Here is a 17,550-nt window from a genome sequence, read left to right on the forward strand (position 1 = left end):
GCTGTGGGGGTGGCCACACGCACGCCCTCCCCAAACTTTTTCGCAAGGCAGCCGCCGACATGGGCTCCAGGAAGCGGAGCTTCACCTTTGGGGCCTACGGGGGGTGAGTGAGTGGGGTGCTGGGCAAGGGGGGCAGCTTTGAAGGCTGGGGTGGGAGGCGGGGTCCTCCTGGCTGAAGTAAGGCGGGTGCATCTGTCTGTGAGTGCCCAGAGGTGTTCCCTATTTGGGCTCTTGTACGGCTGCATGCACACCATACCTTTACAGCATGTTATTTCCCCCAAAGAATCCTGTGATTTGTTAAGGATGCTGGGAATTGTAGCTGTATGAGGGGTAAACTTCTGTTTCTGAGGATTCTTGGAGGGAAATAATGTTCTTTCAATGTATGGTGTGTGGTTTGCTGGAAGCCTTCATCCCAGTCTGGATCTCTTTCCCGCCCAGCTTGCAGCTTCCCCCTTCCTCTGCCTCACCTTTCTAGCACCTCAGACACCCTCCCCCTTGCTATCCCCATTTCCAGTGCTGTCCCCCCCCCAGCGCCTTTCTTGGTGGGGCTCAAGCGTGTGATTAGAAAGAGAGGGGGCAGCGTGTACTTGGCCTGAGCACCAGGATGGGCAGCCACTGTGGACGGCAGGTGTGTGCTCCGGTGACAGCGTTGGCAGAAGCGGTGAGGGGCCGGGTGCGAGTCGTGCCCTCCACAGAGTGCCTGTCTGCCGCCGCCTCTGTCCACCCTCTGTTTTGGATGGAGTGCAGACTTGGCCGCGTAAACTTATGAAAGCTGTCTTGCACAGAGTCAGTTTTCTAGCCCAGTGGGGGGAACATGGGGGCTGCTGGGAGCTGGACAGCACCTGGAGGGCCTCAGGTTCCCCTCCACCGGGCTAGCCCCAAATTGTCTCCTTGGACTTGAAGCAGCTTTCAGATGTCCCAGGCCAAGAGGGGCCTTCCTCATCACCTGCGACCAGGTCTCTGTTTAACTAGAGATGCCCTTAGGGGTTGAACTGGGGGCCTTCTACATGCAAAGAGATGTGCTCTGCTACACTGAGCTACAGAGTCCTCCCTAAAGAGACTCCTGTCTGCTGCTTCCCGAAGCATTTGGCATCGGAGGCAGGATCCAGGGCTGATGGGGCCAGGAGAGGAGGCTTCAGTGTGGCCGTGCTTCCTTCCACTCTTAGCCGTTATGAAGACGCTGGCTCTGGGTGGGAGGTGAGTGTTGAAACTGAGGGGCTTGGATGGTGGGGATCCTGGGCTTGAATTGCACCTCCGTGCTGGTCTCCCCACAAAGCCTTGGGCGAGTTCTGTTCTCTGCCTCTGTGCCGCCACCTGTAAAATGGGCACTTCGCTCATGGTGCCATCGAGACGGTTATGGGTCAGACCTCTGGTCCATCTAGTCAACACTGAATGTCAGCGGCTCTCCACAGTTTTAGGCGGCGGGGGGCTCTTCCAGCCCTGCCTGGAGATGCTGCTGGGGATTGAACCCAGGACCTTCTGCGTGCAAAGCAGGGGCTCTGCCACTGGGCTACAGACCGTTCCTTCTGCTTTTAGGGCAGAGAGGCAATTAATTCCACCCAGTGTTGTTGTCGGGGGGGGGAGGGGTGACAGGAGCATGCAAATGAATAAATAAAAAGGAAGTCTTTTAAAATGCAAAAAGAAAAGCGCATTCTGCAAGCTAGAAGTCTGTACTATTGTCCATTCTGACACACACACACCCAAATTGCCTACCTGGGCCCTGGGAAAATGCCCCTATTTGTGCCGCTGTCAGCAGTCTCCAGCCTTCTGCCCACCACCAGTGTGGGTCTTGTTGGGCTTTTCTGCATGCGCATGAGCACTGCCCACCCCCATCGTTTTGCTTTTCTCTGCCCTGTGGGGATGCCTGTCATCATCCCCCCCCCAGGGGGCTATAACAAGGCCGTCACTGTTCCCTTGCCCTTTCTGCTGCCTGCTGAGGTATTTTTCCCCGTGGGAGGAGGTTGCAACCTCGCTGCTGCTGCTGCTGCTGTTGCTGCACAGCTAGGAAGGAAAGTCCATGCAGAACGGCCACTGCTGCCTGGGGACCCCAAATGGATTCATGTCCTGGGAATGGCAGGGTTAGGGCAGTAGTTGTTTGGTCGGCTGGCCAACTTTGGCCTAATGCCACTGTAGGCCCTCTCCGGGCCACTGCCAGGGACTGGCGGTCTCTGCCCCTCTGAGGGGGGGCCAGCATGCCACCAGTAACAAGCCTTCTTCCCTGCCATGTGCAGAGTTGGGTCATTGTCACTTGAGGTTCTTGCTGTGTCTTTTGCAGACGGTTCTGGGGCAGAGGCACCCATGTCCTCCAACCCAGGCAGGCCAAGCAAGTTGAGATCTGTGCATCGCCTGCTTGCACACTTTTGCATGCTGTAAGGTTGGGCCAAGGAACCCTTTTTGTGTGTGTTGGGGAGAGGGCTGCCCAGTTCCCCTCCCTCCTTCCTTCCTGTTCCTCAGACTTCTCCAGTTGATGACCACACAGCTCAAATCTGCATTGACTGCCATGAGAACTAGACCTTTGCTTTTTCCAAGAGAGAGAGATGGTTGAGATTTTCAGGTAACTGCCTGCAGTAGGTACCAGGCTAAGCTGTTCTGTGCTGCACTTTCCCATTCAGAGGGTGGGTCCAGATTCTTTTCTTCTCCCTCCCTCTCGCACAAGCTGGTGTGTATGCACAACGCACACCACCCTTCGTGCACATAACTTGGTTTCAGGATAAGCCACGTTATGCCTGTGTTGGGCCCACCACTTTTCTTCTGGGCCCACTTCAAGGTGCTACAGATTTATTTTACTTATACAACCCTAAGTTAGCCTTCCCCCCGCCCCCCCCAAGCTGGAGACCTCTGGGTGTTTCACACTACAACCCCCATCAGCCCCCAGCCGGCACAGCCTCTCACTCCCATCAGCCCTCAGCATCATTCGGCCATGCTGGTTGGGGCTGATGGGAGTTGTAGTCCAAAACATCTGGAAGGGTCCTGCTTGTTGGGGAAGGTTTGCCTCTTGATTTATCTCGGGGTGGCCCTCCAATATGGCAGTGCCCCCCCCCGTGGCTATGGAGCAGCCAATATGACCTTGTGGCCACACAGCAGCTTCTTTGGAGATGAGCATTCAACGGATCCTCCTCAGGAATTGTGTTTGCGGTGGGTTATGTGGGTGACACGCTAGGCTTGAGGAGACGCTCCAAACCTCAGCGGGTGCTTTTCTGAGAAGCAGGAGCCCATCTCTATATCCCCACACACCCCACACACATCCTTGACTTCCTTGGTCAGCATGAGGGATGCAATGCCAGGCGGCATCTTTGCCGCCCTCCCTAGCTCTTCCATGTCACCCTCCACTCTCGCCGCCAAAGCTGCGGCCTGTGAAAGGCTCCCCTCTGGGGCCACAGTGCCAGGTGGGAATCACGACCCCTTGAGGGCTTTTTTGTGGGGGGGCAGGAATTGGGCTCCTCCTGAGCATTCATTGCGCCACCTCCTTCGCTCTGCAAGGCTGTTTGTTTAGATGGAGCAATTCAATTAGGGGCTGGGCAGAGGCGTGCCTGGCACCAGGCTGGGGGAGGGGGAGCCTCACAGCCACCACCAGCTCGCCTGCCTGACGGCAAAGGCTCACGTGGCATGCTGTTCTGGGTCAGGCTTCCGGGGCGCTCTGCTTCTCTGTTCCTCCTCAAGCAAAATGGGGGACCGTCCCGGAAGGAAGTGGTGGCAGGAAGTGCCTGGATAGCTTGAGGTGAAGAATCTAAGAGGAGCCCTGCTGGGTCAAGCCAAAGAGGGTTTCTCTGGCCCAGCATCCTGATGTTGGCAGGGGACAGCCAGCAGGGCGTGAAGGCAACAGCCCTTCCCTGTTCTCTGTCCCCAGTGGCTGGCATTCAGAGGCAGAGAACCTCCATGCGGTGAGGTTCTGTTCATAAGTGTCCCATGACACTAATAAGGGCATCCTTGCGGAATCAGCGGAAAGGTCTGTCTATCCCAGCTTCCTGTTCCCAACAGTGGTGGTCAGCCAGATGCTTCCAGGAAGGCCCCAAAAGGGCAGGACTGTTGCCTTTGTTTGTCTTCAGAATGTAGAGACTAGAGGTGTACTGCCGCCGCACATGGAGGTTCTATATTGCTTGCTTGGTTGCTGCCATGAATTTTTTTATCCCCCTTTTAAAGTGGTGTGTCTGTCTAACCCAGTGTCCTGCTTCCGCCCTCGGCCAGCCAGCAGCTCCTGGCGAGGCACCAAGGCAACAACCCTCCCCCAGCAAGCGAGAGGGCTCAGTGCTGCTGCCATCCCCTCTCCTGTGCTGCAGTCTGGAGGCTGCTGCACCCCAGAAGCAGCTGTATGTGGGTGCAGGGGATGGGGGCGTCTTTTACCCACTAGCCACAGAGAGCCGGGCAGAGCTGTGGGTGATGGCGGTTTTATCTTTTTTGCGGCCAAGTGCAGACCATCTCCCGGTGCAGGAGGAAGAGATCTGCTTCACAGGCTGCCTTGTTTCCACCCCAAACACAGCAACCAGTTCCTCAGCTGGCTCTTCAGGTTTCGGGTGGTGTGGGAGAGTCCCAAAACAAGCCTTGTTTTTCACCTGCTGTCCACATGTGGCTGTGGGTGTGTTTGACGGTATGGAGGGGGGAGCTCAAGGTAGAGACGGCAGTAGAAGCTAAGGGCAGGTTTGACTAGCCCAGGGGTAGCCAACATGGTGCCCTCCAGAAGTTATTGGGCTACGGCTGCCATCTGCCTCAACCAGTCAGTGACATCATCTGTACCTTCCAGAACTGCACCTTGAAAAGCTTGTGCTTGAGCTCCCTTTTTCCTCCTCCTTCCCTTTCCCCTTTCCTTGCGTGCCATGTCTTTTTAGATTATGAGCCTTTTGGTTGATTGATTGATTGATTGATTGATTGCTAAATGGTTGGGGGTGTAAATACTGTCCAACAGCTTTCTGGAGGTCACCAAGTTGGCAACTCCTGGACTAGCAAAAGCCGTGGGTGCAACCCCAAATCACTGGGGGGAAGGAAATCTCTTTATTCCCCTTATTTTGTACTCAGGTCTCCAGTATTTTATTTTAAAGGATTTATATCCCATCCATTCATACAATCACAACACGGCCGTGCATAAACAGCAGCATTTCCAATGAAACATAAGATGCCATAACAACAGTAGAAAATTATTTAAATGACTGGTTGATAAAAAAAAAATAGAACAGTTGCAGAAGTCTCTCCCTGCAAATACATTTATCAGTTTGGTTTTTTTTAACATTTCACATACTCTTTCCCCCATTCCCCCCCCCATACTGGCCTTTCCTCTTAACAGAGCCAAACAGGCCTGAAGCACATCAGACTGTAAAGACTTTGTGCGTGTGTGTGCACAGGTGAAAAGGTGATGCGTGGCTGCCTGATTATTAATCTGCCACCATCTTTTCTGTCTCCCCCCCCCCCCCCGGTCTCTCCAGCACAGACAAGACCTCTCTCTATCACTGGGCCCTGCGGTGAGTGCAACCCTTGCCTGTTTCATTGGGGGGGGGCAGGGAAGATTGCCAATGGTTGCGTCGTGCATCTCTGTCCATGGGGTGGCTAGCGAGGGCATGTGGGTGGAAGGAGATTTGTTTCTGCCGGCAGGGAGGGGGGAGAGAAAGAGAGAGAGAGAAAATGTTACAGCATCTTTTGTTTAAAATAATAGTTATTGTTCAGCAGAAACGTAACTAAGATAAATATTGGAGGGTGACAAAGCACTCAATACAAACTGAAAAAGATTCCCCTCCCACAATCTCTAAACCTAATTGATGCCCTTTGGAGCAGATGTCCGCTGCATTCTGATCATGCCTTGTGCAGAAGACAGTGCATCCCCGTCCCAGAAGTTTTGGACTACAACTAGACTAGATTACTGCAATGCATTATATGTGGGGCTGCCTTTGAAGACAGTTCAGAAACTGCAGCTGGTGCAGAATTCAGCAGCCAGGTTGCTCACCAGGGCAAGATGGTCCGAGCACATAACACCAGTTCTGGCACAACTGCCTTGGCTGCCATTTAGTTTTGGGCCCAATTCAAAGTGCTGGGTTTGAACTATAAAGTCTTACATGACTCAAGACCCCGATACCTCAAAGGGTGCCTCTCCCCACATGAGCCAACCCGGACTCTGTGTTTGGCATCTGGGGCCCTTCTCCGTGTACTCCCACCGAGGGAGGTCCAGAGGGTAGCAACATGAAAACGGGCCTTCTCAGTGGTGGCCCCCTGCTTACGGAACACTCTCCCCAGGGAGGCGTATCTATTTTTAGGCGCCAGGCAAAAACAGTTCTTTGTGGCATTTGGCACCTAATTTTGGAGGACTTTGATGCTGTAGTCTCTTTTAGGGGGTGGGTGGTGTCACTGCCTTTCCATTTATGTTTTGTGTGTGTTTTGAAAAAAAACCTTTTTATTTTGTTTCAATTTTTATACTGGTTTTAATCTTTTATTGACTGTAAATTGCTTTGGGTTCACATTGTGAAGAAAAGTGACTGACAAATTTAATACAAATAAATAAACTCCCCGTTGTCTCCAAAGCACCTGGTTGCAGGGAGGCTGATATAGTGGAACATTTGCATCTCTTGTTTCTTTTAGATTTGCTCCCCTGGGGGTGGAAGACTCTCCCCACCCCCCACCCCTCTCTCTTTCTGTGTCCTGCTATTGGTGCCCATCGCTCAGTCCCGGTCAGGTGCTGCGTTCCCCCTCCTGTCTCCGTCTTTGTTCTTCAGTTCCTGCTCATGCTGCATTTGGTTTCATTTATTTCAACAGTTTACATACCGCTTAATTACAGTCGCTGCTAAGCAGCGTGCAAGGAACTCAACACAATGGAAATAAGAACTGGTTGAAATGGTAAAATCGGAATTCAGTGAAAATGGCTGCTGGATATATATATATATTAAGTATTCTTTAGGCAGATGGAGTGCAACAGGGAGGGAGCCTGGCTGACTAACTGGAAGGGAGTTCCGTACAGTTGGGCCCACAAAACTGGACGCACATGACTCCTGGAGGATACAAACCATCCTGAAGACCTCGGTGATCGGGCTGGGATATAAGGGATCAGGCGGTCCTTAAAGTATCCTGGGACCCAAGTTGTTAAGGGCCTTGCAAATTAATACAAGAACCTTGAACCCACCCTGGTAGCACATGGGCAGCTAGTGCAAGCTTTTAAGCACTGGAGTTGCGTCCTGGCAGTAATCTGTCCCCACCAATAGCCTAGCCCCATCTGGAGCTTGCACAAGGGTAGAGTGCATTGCAACAACTGAGTTTTGTATGTGAGTTTCTACCACCACCAAGCTGGGCCCTGGAGCTGCAGATTCAGCTCTCCCTCTTGGCACATGGCACATGGCACATGACTCTAGGCCCCCTGGTGCTGGAGGGGCCGGGCTGGCGTGGAACAAAACAATGGGAGCCACTCAAGTTCCTTAATGGCATGGTGCCTGCTTCACTTGCTCTGCCTGGTGCTCTGCTGGTTCCGGGCTGAAAGAAGTGTTTGTTGTTGCCCAGGCTCCTTGTATCAGGAGGGGCGCTGAAGAGTCCCACCCTCAAGGGATGGAAGGTCCTCCTCTACAAATATAACTTCCCTCTGAGCTATTTAGAATGCTGTTGTGGAAGGCCTTTGCCAGCAAGCAAGCAAGCTCCTAAGTGACTCGAGTGAGCCAGCCAAGCCATGTGCCTAAGGAAGGGAAGGTGGATTGCCAGGCCTTGGCCTTTGTGCCAGTCCCCAGAAGGTGGTGGAATGGAAATGTTAGTAGGGGGAGCCCCTCCCCATGGCCTGAGCTTCATATTGCAGGGAAGGGAGGAGCCTGAGTGACACTTTGGGGGTGACTCCTTTGCGTTGTTTTTGGTCACCCAGCTCTGAAACTCTGGAGAGCTGCTGCCAGTCAGTGTAGACAATACTGAGCCAAGTGAACAATTGGACTGACTTTATTTAAGGCAACTTCCTCTGTTCCTACGAAGCATGGAGTGAACCTCTGAGCCCCAGGCCAGCGGAGGGACTTGCTCCGATAACATCCCTGCTCTGTAAGCAAATCTGGAAAGATGAGTAAAAGCAAAGACTATAAATAAATGCCGAAAGGGAAAGCCCTCCCTGCGAGGTGCGCCTCCAGGTGTTGGCTGTTGAGAAGGAGCCCCTGAGGCAACAGTCTGCTTCTGGTGCTGAGATCTGCCCCTAGGAGATGGCAGGGCCTCTGCACACGTGCAGAATGCATTGCCCTTTCCTGCCAAATAACTCCACCTCCCCAGATCTTGTGACTGAAGAATAAGGCCCCTGGCTCAGAGAGCGTGGCTTTTTTCCAGGCAGAAGCCCCTTCTTCCCCTGCCTCCGCCTAGGGATGACATGCTCATCTGGATGCCTTGGGGGGCTGAATCCAGAGCCCCCAAACCCATGGCACCTCTCCCGTGTGCCTCCCTTCTTCCAGCCAATGGCTGGCAGGTGCGTTGAGCCCTCTGAACATCCCTTGCGAGGCTGGAGGCGCACTCAGTGAGTTCTGTGGGGCAGGGAGGAGGAGAGCCCTGCAGGTGCCCACAGGAAGCCTGCTCTGAAGAAAAGGCCTCTTTGCTTGGGATGCCAGCCCTGCCTTCCCAAAGGAAGGTGCCTTGAGGCTGCCGTCCTGCTCTGCAGGGTCTCTTCTGCTGTGCATTGTGGCCCTTTTAACCTTCATCCAATGTCGAGGGGGGGGAATCATACTAACGGTTTTGGGGGTGTATTTTCTACCCCAATGAGATTTCCAGTATATGGTGGGCTGATATCTTTGGGGGAAGTCATGTGCTATAAATGCGCACTGGTTGTGCTTGAAGTGTATGGTGCAGACCTGACCTTGTGCATCCTGCTGGTGCTAAAGCTTTCTGATGCGATACCCGGCTGCCTTCAGCACTATGGACAGCTCCTCTCTCAAGCGCTCTGGGACTTGCACAGCATCTGCAGAGAACATTTGCAATTGTGCTTTGGAACATTCAGCACGCTTTCTGCACGTTATCTCTGCAGTCCTCACAACAACCGTGTAATGTGGGCCAGTGCTGTTTATCTCCATATTACTGGGGGGGGGTGCTACTGAGTCTGCAGCTGAAGTGAGAGTTCAGTCAGAGACCTCCTGCGCCCACTGTCAGAAACCAGCTGCCTGGCAAATGAGTTCTGTGTGCATGAGGAACACTTGGTGTCATTTTCTAGATTAGCTCATTGGGTTTTTCTGGACAGCAGCTTGCATTGTGACATTCTGCATTCTCAGTCTTATTTACATGGGCAATTGGATGTTTGAGGCTCACTGCGGCTGCAGCGTGACTGATTGCATGTGCTCCCCTCCTCTCTGCGTCGCTTCTGCACAGAGGCACTCGTGTATGCAAACCAAGCTGGCTAGGCTACGCGTGGCCTTTCCTGGAAGTGTCTCTTTGCTGTCTCTGCCACTCCCCTCAAGCGTGTGGGGGGAAGCAGAGGGCCCCCTGCCAATGCCTCACTACTCTGCCTCCCACTGCCAGCCTTGTGGCGAGGGCCATTGGCTTATGCGAGTGGCCTCTGTCCCACGGAGTGGAAAATCATCGGCTGCTGCACTTAAAAACTGAGGCTCTCCGATGAATTATTCAATGCAGGCATAAATAATGGACTGGCTACATGACTCACCCTGTTTGTTTAATTTTGCAATTTGGTTCCATGTCTTTGCTGGTTCCTCGACTGCTCCCAGGTCTGGCGCAAGGGGCTTTTGGGCCCAGATCCGTGACATCCTCGAGAGTGAGTCTGGGAATAAGGAGAGCAGGTACCTTTGCACTCAGAGCCGTGGACAAACGTGGCATGGGGATCAGAGCGTGTTGTGTGGTGGGATCTAATAAGCTACCAGGCTAAGTTCAAGGTCCTGGTTTTGGTGCACAAAGCCCTACGCAGCTTGGGACCAGGATACCTGACAGACCATCTCACCCCTCATATACCCAGTTGATCACTGCGCTCTGCAGGCGAGGGCCTCCTGCAGATACCATCTTATCAGGAGGTCCGTTCCGCAAAACATAGGAAATGGACCTTTAGCATTGTGGCAGCACCTACCCTGTGGAATTCCCTCCCCTTAAATATCAGACAGGTGCCATCTCCGTCATCTTTTTGGCACCTGCTGAAGACCTTCCTCTTTCAAGAAGCCTTTTAAGTAGAGTCCTTATCCCAGTCTGCATCTGTGCTGGAGATGTTTTTAAAGATGTTTTGTTTTTAAGATGCTTTTAGTCCTTTATCATTTGTTTACTGCCCTGGGCTCCCTTTGGGAGGAAGGGTGGAATATAAATTTAGTTAACAATAATAATAAAAAATTTCAAGAAGGCCGCCTTGGTTGGAGAGGAACATTCCCACAGTTCCCACTGGTGGACTCGCCTTGATAACATCCCTGCTCTGTAAGCAAATCTGGATGGATGGGTAAAAACAAAGGCTATACATAAATGCCAGAAGGGAAAGCCCTCCCTGCGAGCTGTGCCTCCAGGTGTTGGCTGTTGAGAAGGAGCCCCTGACGCAGCAGTCTCCTTCCGGTGCTGAGATCTGCCCCTAGGAGATGGCAGGGCCTCTGCCAGCCTGCTCCTGTGTGGAATGTTCTTCTCCTTAATGAGGCACCCAGCAGCAGAAGGATTAATGGCGAGATCCCTTACGTGAATAGAAGTGAAAAGGACAACCTCTGGCCAGTGAGTGGCACCACTGGGGCGCTGTGTGTGGGGAGATGGTCCCGCCACTCACTTAGACCCGTTGCTCATGGTGGATTCGTACGTAAACGGGATGCAGCAGGGCTGCCACCTCCAGCCAAACACCCTGCCTTGCTGCTTCCCTATTTGTGTGGGGCAAGGCTGGATTTGGTTCCCGGTTCTTTACTCGCAGATCATAGGAATGTAGGAAGGTGCCTTGCACCGAGTCAGACCATTAAGGTCCGTCTGGCTCAGTGTTGTCTACACTGACTGGAAGCGAGTGGCTCTCCAGGGTGGGGACATTCCCAGCCCTACCTAGAGATGGGGCCTCCTGCATGCAGAGCAGGGGCTGTACTGTTGAGCCACAGCCCTTCCCCAATTCAGGGTTGCATAAGAACCTGCCTCTGCATCTCACAGTGTACTTTGACCCACCCCCAAATTGCATTTGTACATGCACACACGCTGTCTTTGGGAGACTGCCCCCCGCCACCCCTGCGAGATGCCCCCAGCCTCCTCTCTAGAGCCAAAACATTGGGTTGGATCCAAGGCCACTCAGAGTAGGCCCACTGATGTTAATGGATAGGAGCAAATCAAGTTTGTTATGGGTCTTCTCTGAGTATAGTCCGTGGCTCCAGGGCCAACACTTGGAAGTAAGGTGCTGGGGATTTTGAACCACAAAATAAGCCTTGAGATGTGCCAGTTCATACACCTGCTGGGGCCCTCAGGAGACGAGCATGGTCCAAAGCTAGTTTGTTTGTTGGCTCTTTTTTATTACACAAAGAGGTCAAGGGTGACATTTGCAGTTCTCCCTGCTGCCTCCATTTTATCCTCACAACAACCCTGTGAGGTCGGTTAGGCTGAGAGACTAGGACAGGCCAAAGGTCACCCACTGAGCCTCAAGGCCAAGTGGGAATTTGAACCCGGATCTCCCAGGTACTGGCTCAATCCTTCTTTAACCACTCCACCACACTGACCCTCTATGTCAGTTGCGCCGACGCAAGGCCCCCTGCCTCTTCAGGAGGAGAATCTGCTGCTGTCATTAAGGGAAATGGAGAAGGTCTCCTCTGCTCCTTTAAGAAGAAAAATTATCTGCCTCTGAGGGAAGAGCGGACTTTATCCTTGTTAATGGGTAACGTTTGTCCAGAAGCATTTTTTTTTATGGGCAAATTATGATGCTGATTATAGAAGATCAGTAGGCGTTCCACCCCGACCCCATGCAGCTTAGTCTTTGGAAGACAGCAGAAATGGCTAGAGATGGCGTGAGGCTTGGATTTAGGATGTTTGAGCGGGTGCAGCTCCGGCCCACCCAGCCCAGTTCCAGAATTATTTTAGGTAATGCCTGGATGGCACATGCGCGCACATGTGTATTTTCTAGTTCTTTCGTCAATTCTTTTACCAGAACTTCCTCTATTCTACACGGTGTGATTTGTGTGTGTGTGTCGCACAAATCACTGACTGTGAAATGCATTGTGGCCAGGAGCCCTCGCATTAAAGACAGCTTTGCATACACTTGTGCAGGAGTGCACAACTAATTGAAATCTGTGCTCCTGAGCTTGGGGTGTGTGTGTGCTGTATTTTGTTGTTTTGCCAGCATCCTCCTTCCTGAAATGAACTCCCAGCGCCTTCCTGAGACAAAGATGGAGCATTGTAGGCAAGTAGGAAGCTGCCTTAGACTGAATCAGGCTACTGGTCCCTCTAGCCCAGTGCTGACTGGCAGCAGCTCTCCAGGCCTCCCAGCCCTACCTGGAGACGCTGCCAGGGTTTGAACCTGGGACCTTCCACATCAATGCAGCTGCTCTTCCCCTAGGAAGAAGCGGCCTTATAGCTGAGTCAAGTGGAGCAGCCCTGCAGTGAATGCCCAAGCTCCCGTGTTTGGCTTTCGGATGAGAAATTGCTGCTAACATTTGGAAAATATGGGGGGCTGGGGTGTCCCCCCCCCCCCGCGGCAATGGGAGTTTGCCTTTTATTTCCATGTTCTGTTTTGGGGTAGGGGAGTGCCACCTTCTGGCCACCTGTGGCAACTGCAGGCTGTAGCCGATTCCTTTAAGCTGCCCACCTGCTTTTTTGTGGCTGGTTAAATGTCATTGTAGTTGTTGAAAGATAAACAGGTTTACAGCGGCTGATGCTTTTGTGGAGTTTTCGTTTGCTTTGTCAGTGTTCTGCCTCTGTCAGCAGAAATAAACATACGCATGGCTCTAGAGTGGGGGGGAATTGTAAGCAGGGTGCCCAGCAAGGCACAAGATGTCAAAGAGGTGCAGCCTCCAACGTGGCTCTGAGGCCAGGATCCCGGTTCTGCCATCGTCCGTGTCTGTTTCTCCTTGGCAAGATTTCCTCTGATCCTGAAATTGTGTGTGTGTGTGTCATTTTTTAAAGAGGCCAGTTGCGCTCTCTGTTGGGCCTGGCTCTTGTCTCCTGTGAGGTTTCTCCCTGTAACAGCCTAACGCTGGAGAGAGGAATGTGCCTTATACTGAGTCAGACCATTGGTCCCTCTAGCCGAGTATACAGGGAAGGGCGTCGCTCAGTGGCAGAGCACCTGCTTTGCATACGGAAGGTCCCGGGTTCAGTCCTTGGCACCTCCAGCCAGGGCTGGGAATGTCCCCTTGTCTGACACCCTGCAGAGCTGCTGCCAGTCAGTGTAGACAGTATTGAGCTGGATGGACCAATTGTGCTAACTTGGCATAAGGCACCTTCCTATGTTCCTATTTAAATCAGCCCTTTATTCAGAACGTTGAGGACCAGGATCTTTAATTTTAGGGGAACAGCATCTGCTTTTCATGCCTGAAACACTGGAGAGCTGCTGCCAGTCAGTGTAGACAGTACTGAGCGAGATGGACCAATGGTCTGATTCAGCATGAGGACAGCTTCCTATATGGTCTCAAAGGGCCTTTCGCCATCTACCGCTACTTGATCCTTTTTTAAAAGCAGAGATGCTGGGAACTGAGCCTGGGGCCTTCTAATTACAGTGCAAGGGCTCTAACCACTGAGCTTCAGCACCAGAGGCTCCGCACTCCTGCAGATGGAATGTGCCGGTCTGCACTGAGGAAGGCATAATATATATATAAGCCTTGTTGAAGGTCTACGTCACCTCCTGTTTCTTGGCCTTTGCTGCTGTCACCAACAGTAAGTCTCCATCTCCCAGCTGCGCTTGCATCCGAAAGCCTTCCTGCACATTTGAATTCCCCCCTCTGGGAGTCTTTTGGGGGTGGGTGAGTAGGTATGTGCCTGGACAAACATTTCTAACAACAGCTGTTTGAGGCCTTTACAGAATTAGTTCCCAATTTGCATGAAATTTTGTATCTCTCAGACTGGTGTATGAATTTTATTTATGCAAATTTAAGTAGCTCCATGATGTCTTTTCAGAGTTTTTTGTCCTTCTGCCAGGGGCTTTGTTAGAGTTTCCAAATGCGTTCCCCCCATCAAAACAAGACCCCTTCCATTTCTCCTTCATTCTGTTTTCTTAATCTCCAGCACCATTTTGAATCTTATGTCACCATCACTTTTATGGATATACACTAGATTTATAAAGATACCAGGCTGTAGTAGCCAATTAAGTCCTACTCAAAGTATACCCACTGAAATTAAAGGACCTCAGTTAACCACGTTTAATTTCTATAGGTCTACAACTCGCAGTAAAGATGATTTTAGATGGTATTTTGGAGGAATGCTGCAAGGTATCTTCTGTATTGTTTTAGTCATTATCTGATTCTATTTTTTGTCAGTTGTGGGAAGCAATTAACAGATTTAATATACTAATCTACTAAATGCTTTCCCCCTCCTGCCCCCCCGTTCAGATGTGCAGACATTGTCAGAATTCCCCTCTTATGAGGTCAGTGGCCAAGAAGGTTTAAAGTGCTCCTTTGCAGCCTCTGAATTTGCCCCCAAGAATGTTTGCTTTTTTCCCCTACCCACCTTTTGAGACAAGGGAGGCTCATGGATAGCTCAGGATGTGCCTTTCCTGTCCTGAAGCTTTTCATCCCCTTGGGAGGGGTTGGGCCAGGCCTGAGAGCACTCTCGAGAAGGCAAGGTTATGTGGGGAGAGAGGGGCTGGAGGCAAGGCGGCTGATGAGCTGATAAGCCTCTGCAAGGGTAGCCAGGCTGCCTCTTCCGCTCTAGGAAGAGGGACTGTCCTCTGTGAAGGATGGGGAGGGAATCTTCTCCAGGGCTTCTGTTTGAAACCTGGAGGCTGGTTTTTCTTTCCTCCCCCCTCCCCGCCCCACTCCCAAGGCCATATTTGGAACATGCAATGCAGTAATAGCAGGGTGGCCCTGAGCATGTGCAGAGAGTCTTTTGTTTGCAACTAAGCCATCCTACAGATCTCGGCCCGTAGCTTACAGAGCTGACAAACTTTGCCCCAAGTGTGTTTGCTAGGCTGCGTGCACACCGTCCGTTAAAAGCACGTGGCTTCCCCCAAAGCATCCTGGGAACTGTAGTTTGTTAAGGGTGCTGGGAATTGTAGCTCTGTAGAGGTAAATGACAGCTCCTGGCATTCTTTTTGGGGAAGCCATGTGCTTGGAACGTGTGTGAAATGTATGGGTAAGCTTGCATTTGCTCGCAAACCAGCAGCGGCCCATTTTTCAGCCTCATCGTAGAGTGAGAGGAAAGGAAAGGGCGCGACCCACAGTTCAAGGTCCGGTGGGAGAAGGCGGCGCCATGATGGATGTGAGGGCAGCAGCGCTGGAGGCACCCTGGTGTGTTTTATTCTTCTTCAAGGACACCCCTTGCTCTGCTGTCACTTTGCACCCTGACAGCAAAAGCAAAGAAACAAGGCCGTTGGTTCATTTGCATCCATTGCACATGCAGATCAAGCAGCCCTCATCTCCTGTTCAGAAAAGAGAGAGAAGGTTGGATGGTGGAAGCCAGCAGAGGCTGGGAGGGGGAGCCCCACTAGGGAGAGGGTCTCTGAGGGAGGGAGGCTGGCTGGCTAGCTAAGGCCACACGCAGAAAAACTGCAGCATTGCCTAAAAAGAGTTTTGCAAAGCAATGCTGCAATAACAGAGAGACAAATCAGTGGAGGTTAAGGCTATCACTGGCTACTAGCCACGATGGCTGTGCCCGAACCTCCTCGCCTCAAAGACCAGGTCCCTGCCTAAAGCAAAGCATTAGCTCTGAGCCCAGAATAAAACCATTTGCCCAAAAGAAACCACCTGCAGGGTTGGCCCAGGAACAGGGTCGCTCAGATGCCTGACATGAGACTCAGGGCTGAGGCTGATGGGCAGAAGGGGCTGCAGAAGGATTCGGAAGGCCACCAGCTGGCCGCTGCCCCATAGGACTGAGAAGAGGGTCACATCTATAGCTCCATCTGCTGCTGGAGGGATCTGCCTCATGGGAGGGCCGGCCCTGCCGGTGGGAATGTGGGATGAGCAGTCGGAGGCCGCAGTCGGCGGATGGATGCGTGCCAACCTGGGTCCTGAGCTGGGACTGTCAGGATTGCTTTCCCCTCCCTCCTGTGCATGCGCTTTTCCTCAGCCTTCCCATGCGCGGGCAGCTGGAGTTCAGAGCACAATTTGTCACCATAATTACGTGATTACCCAGTGGTAATTGCCAATCAATTATTTGAGCCACCGCCTCGGCAAATATGTCCCGTTTCCCCAGTATCCCGTTGCTATGGAAATTGTTTAGGCAAGAGGGTGTTTTCTGCAGTTTTCTGCTGCTCTTGCAACACCCCAGGGGGCGTGCGGGGGGTAGATAATAGTGGGCCTGGAAAAGCCCCCAAAACGGCAATCCAAAGACAGTCCATCCTGGTCCTGAGTATGGTGGGAGGGTTGTTTAATTCTGAGCATATGCGTGAGCTTCACATTAACGGAGAGCCTCTGAACATATGCAGAATGTTCTTCATTTGTGGGATCACCCCTGACAGCCCCCCCCCATATGTGCACAGCTTCCAGTTCTCCTGTAAAGCCGTGCAAATTTGAGGGTCCATTTCAATTCCACCGGATCCAGCAATTGGGGTTGATGCCCACAGCACTCTCTCAAAATTCCAGATGTGCCCAGAGAGGTTGGTGACCCTCAGGGGAGCCAGTGCCAGGAACAGAGTCTTCCGGGGGGGGGGCGCTGGCCTTTAAGATAACCCTAAAGACTTCACAAAGTTATTACTCTAATCTGCAGTCGGGTGATTTTATGTTGAAAGAACTGTGATCTGATGCTCCTTTTTAAATGTTGTGAATGGGGGGATTGGGTGGGAGGCGTTGTGCTGCAGTTTTAAATGTTGGGATTTGAAGGCTGTATTGATTTTGTTAAAGTCCAGCTTTGGGAGTGCTGTTGCGTGCAGGTCCTGTGTTTGGGCTTTCCGCTGGCTGGCAAGACCAGCCTTTTCATGCGACCCAGCAGGGCTCTCCATAGACCACTTGTCGCCTTCAGTCAATGATGGGTTAACCTGCGGCCATCCAGATGCTGCTGAACCACAGGTCCCCCTTGTCTCTGACCATTGGCCGTCCCTGGTTTGAATCCTTATCTCGTTTCAACACTAAGGGTCTTGTGTTTCGAAGCAGAGACCTGGAGTGTGTGACTGGTTGTTCCAGTGTGCGTCTGGGCATGTGCAGAGTGCCCTTTCACTTAACTCCTGCAAGCCTTACGTTGTGGTGGCCTCCTCTTTTCGCATAGCCCTTTGCCCCCAGCTGCAGCAAGGCTCCGGTATGGACAGGCTGGCGGCAGCTGCAGAGGATTCTGGGAACAATGTATTGGCGCATAGGCCAGTGGCCACTGAGGCCTGTTGAGGCCTTGGTTGGCTCGCTGCCTGCCTGGCTCCTTTTCATTTTATTTCTCAAACTGGGCCTTGCCTTGCTTCCCCCACACAGCTCTTTAAACTGCTTGTAGTTGGGACAAGAACAGTAGAAGCGACATTTTTAAAATGTCCAGCATCAGAATCAAACAGTCCGTGGGAGTCACTCCCGCTCTGTTTGGGGAAGGGGAGAGGGGCCGCGTTTCTGCTCCTTTTCCCTCTCTGTC

At 52.2% G+C, this 17,550-nt stretch overlaps 1 protein-coding gene across 5 annotated transcripts in view; it reads left to right on the plus strand.

Annotated features, from left to right (window-relative positions):
* RAP1GAP (RAP1 GTPase activating protein) overlaps window positions 1-17,550 on the plus strand; it is a 59,220-nt gene that overhangs the window by 7,179 nt on the left and 34,491 nt on the right. For 2 of the 5 annotated variants that reach the window (XM_061601078.1, XM_061601076.1), the window contains exon 2: window positions 5,415-5,450. The exons of 1 other annotated variant lie outside the window; for it this stretch is intronic. The gene's annotated coding sequence lies outside the window, so the exon portion shown is untranslated. Of the gene's footprint in view, window positions 1-30; window positions 104-5,414; window positions 5,451-15,259; window positions 15,294-17,550 lie in introns of those variants that run through there. 2 more of the 5 variants (XM_061601077.1, XM_061601081.1) reach the window with 2 other exon arrangements.

This window comes from Rhineura floridana, chromosome 18 (genome assembly GCF_030035675.1).
Source record: "Rhineura floridana isolate rRhiFlo1 chromosome 18, rRhiFlo1.hap2, whole genome shotgun sequence".
In the NCBI taxonomy this organism is placed as follows: Eukaryota; Metazoa; Chordata; class Lepidosauria; order Squamata; family Rhineuridae; genus Rhineura; species Rhineura floridana.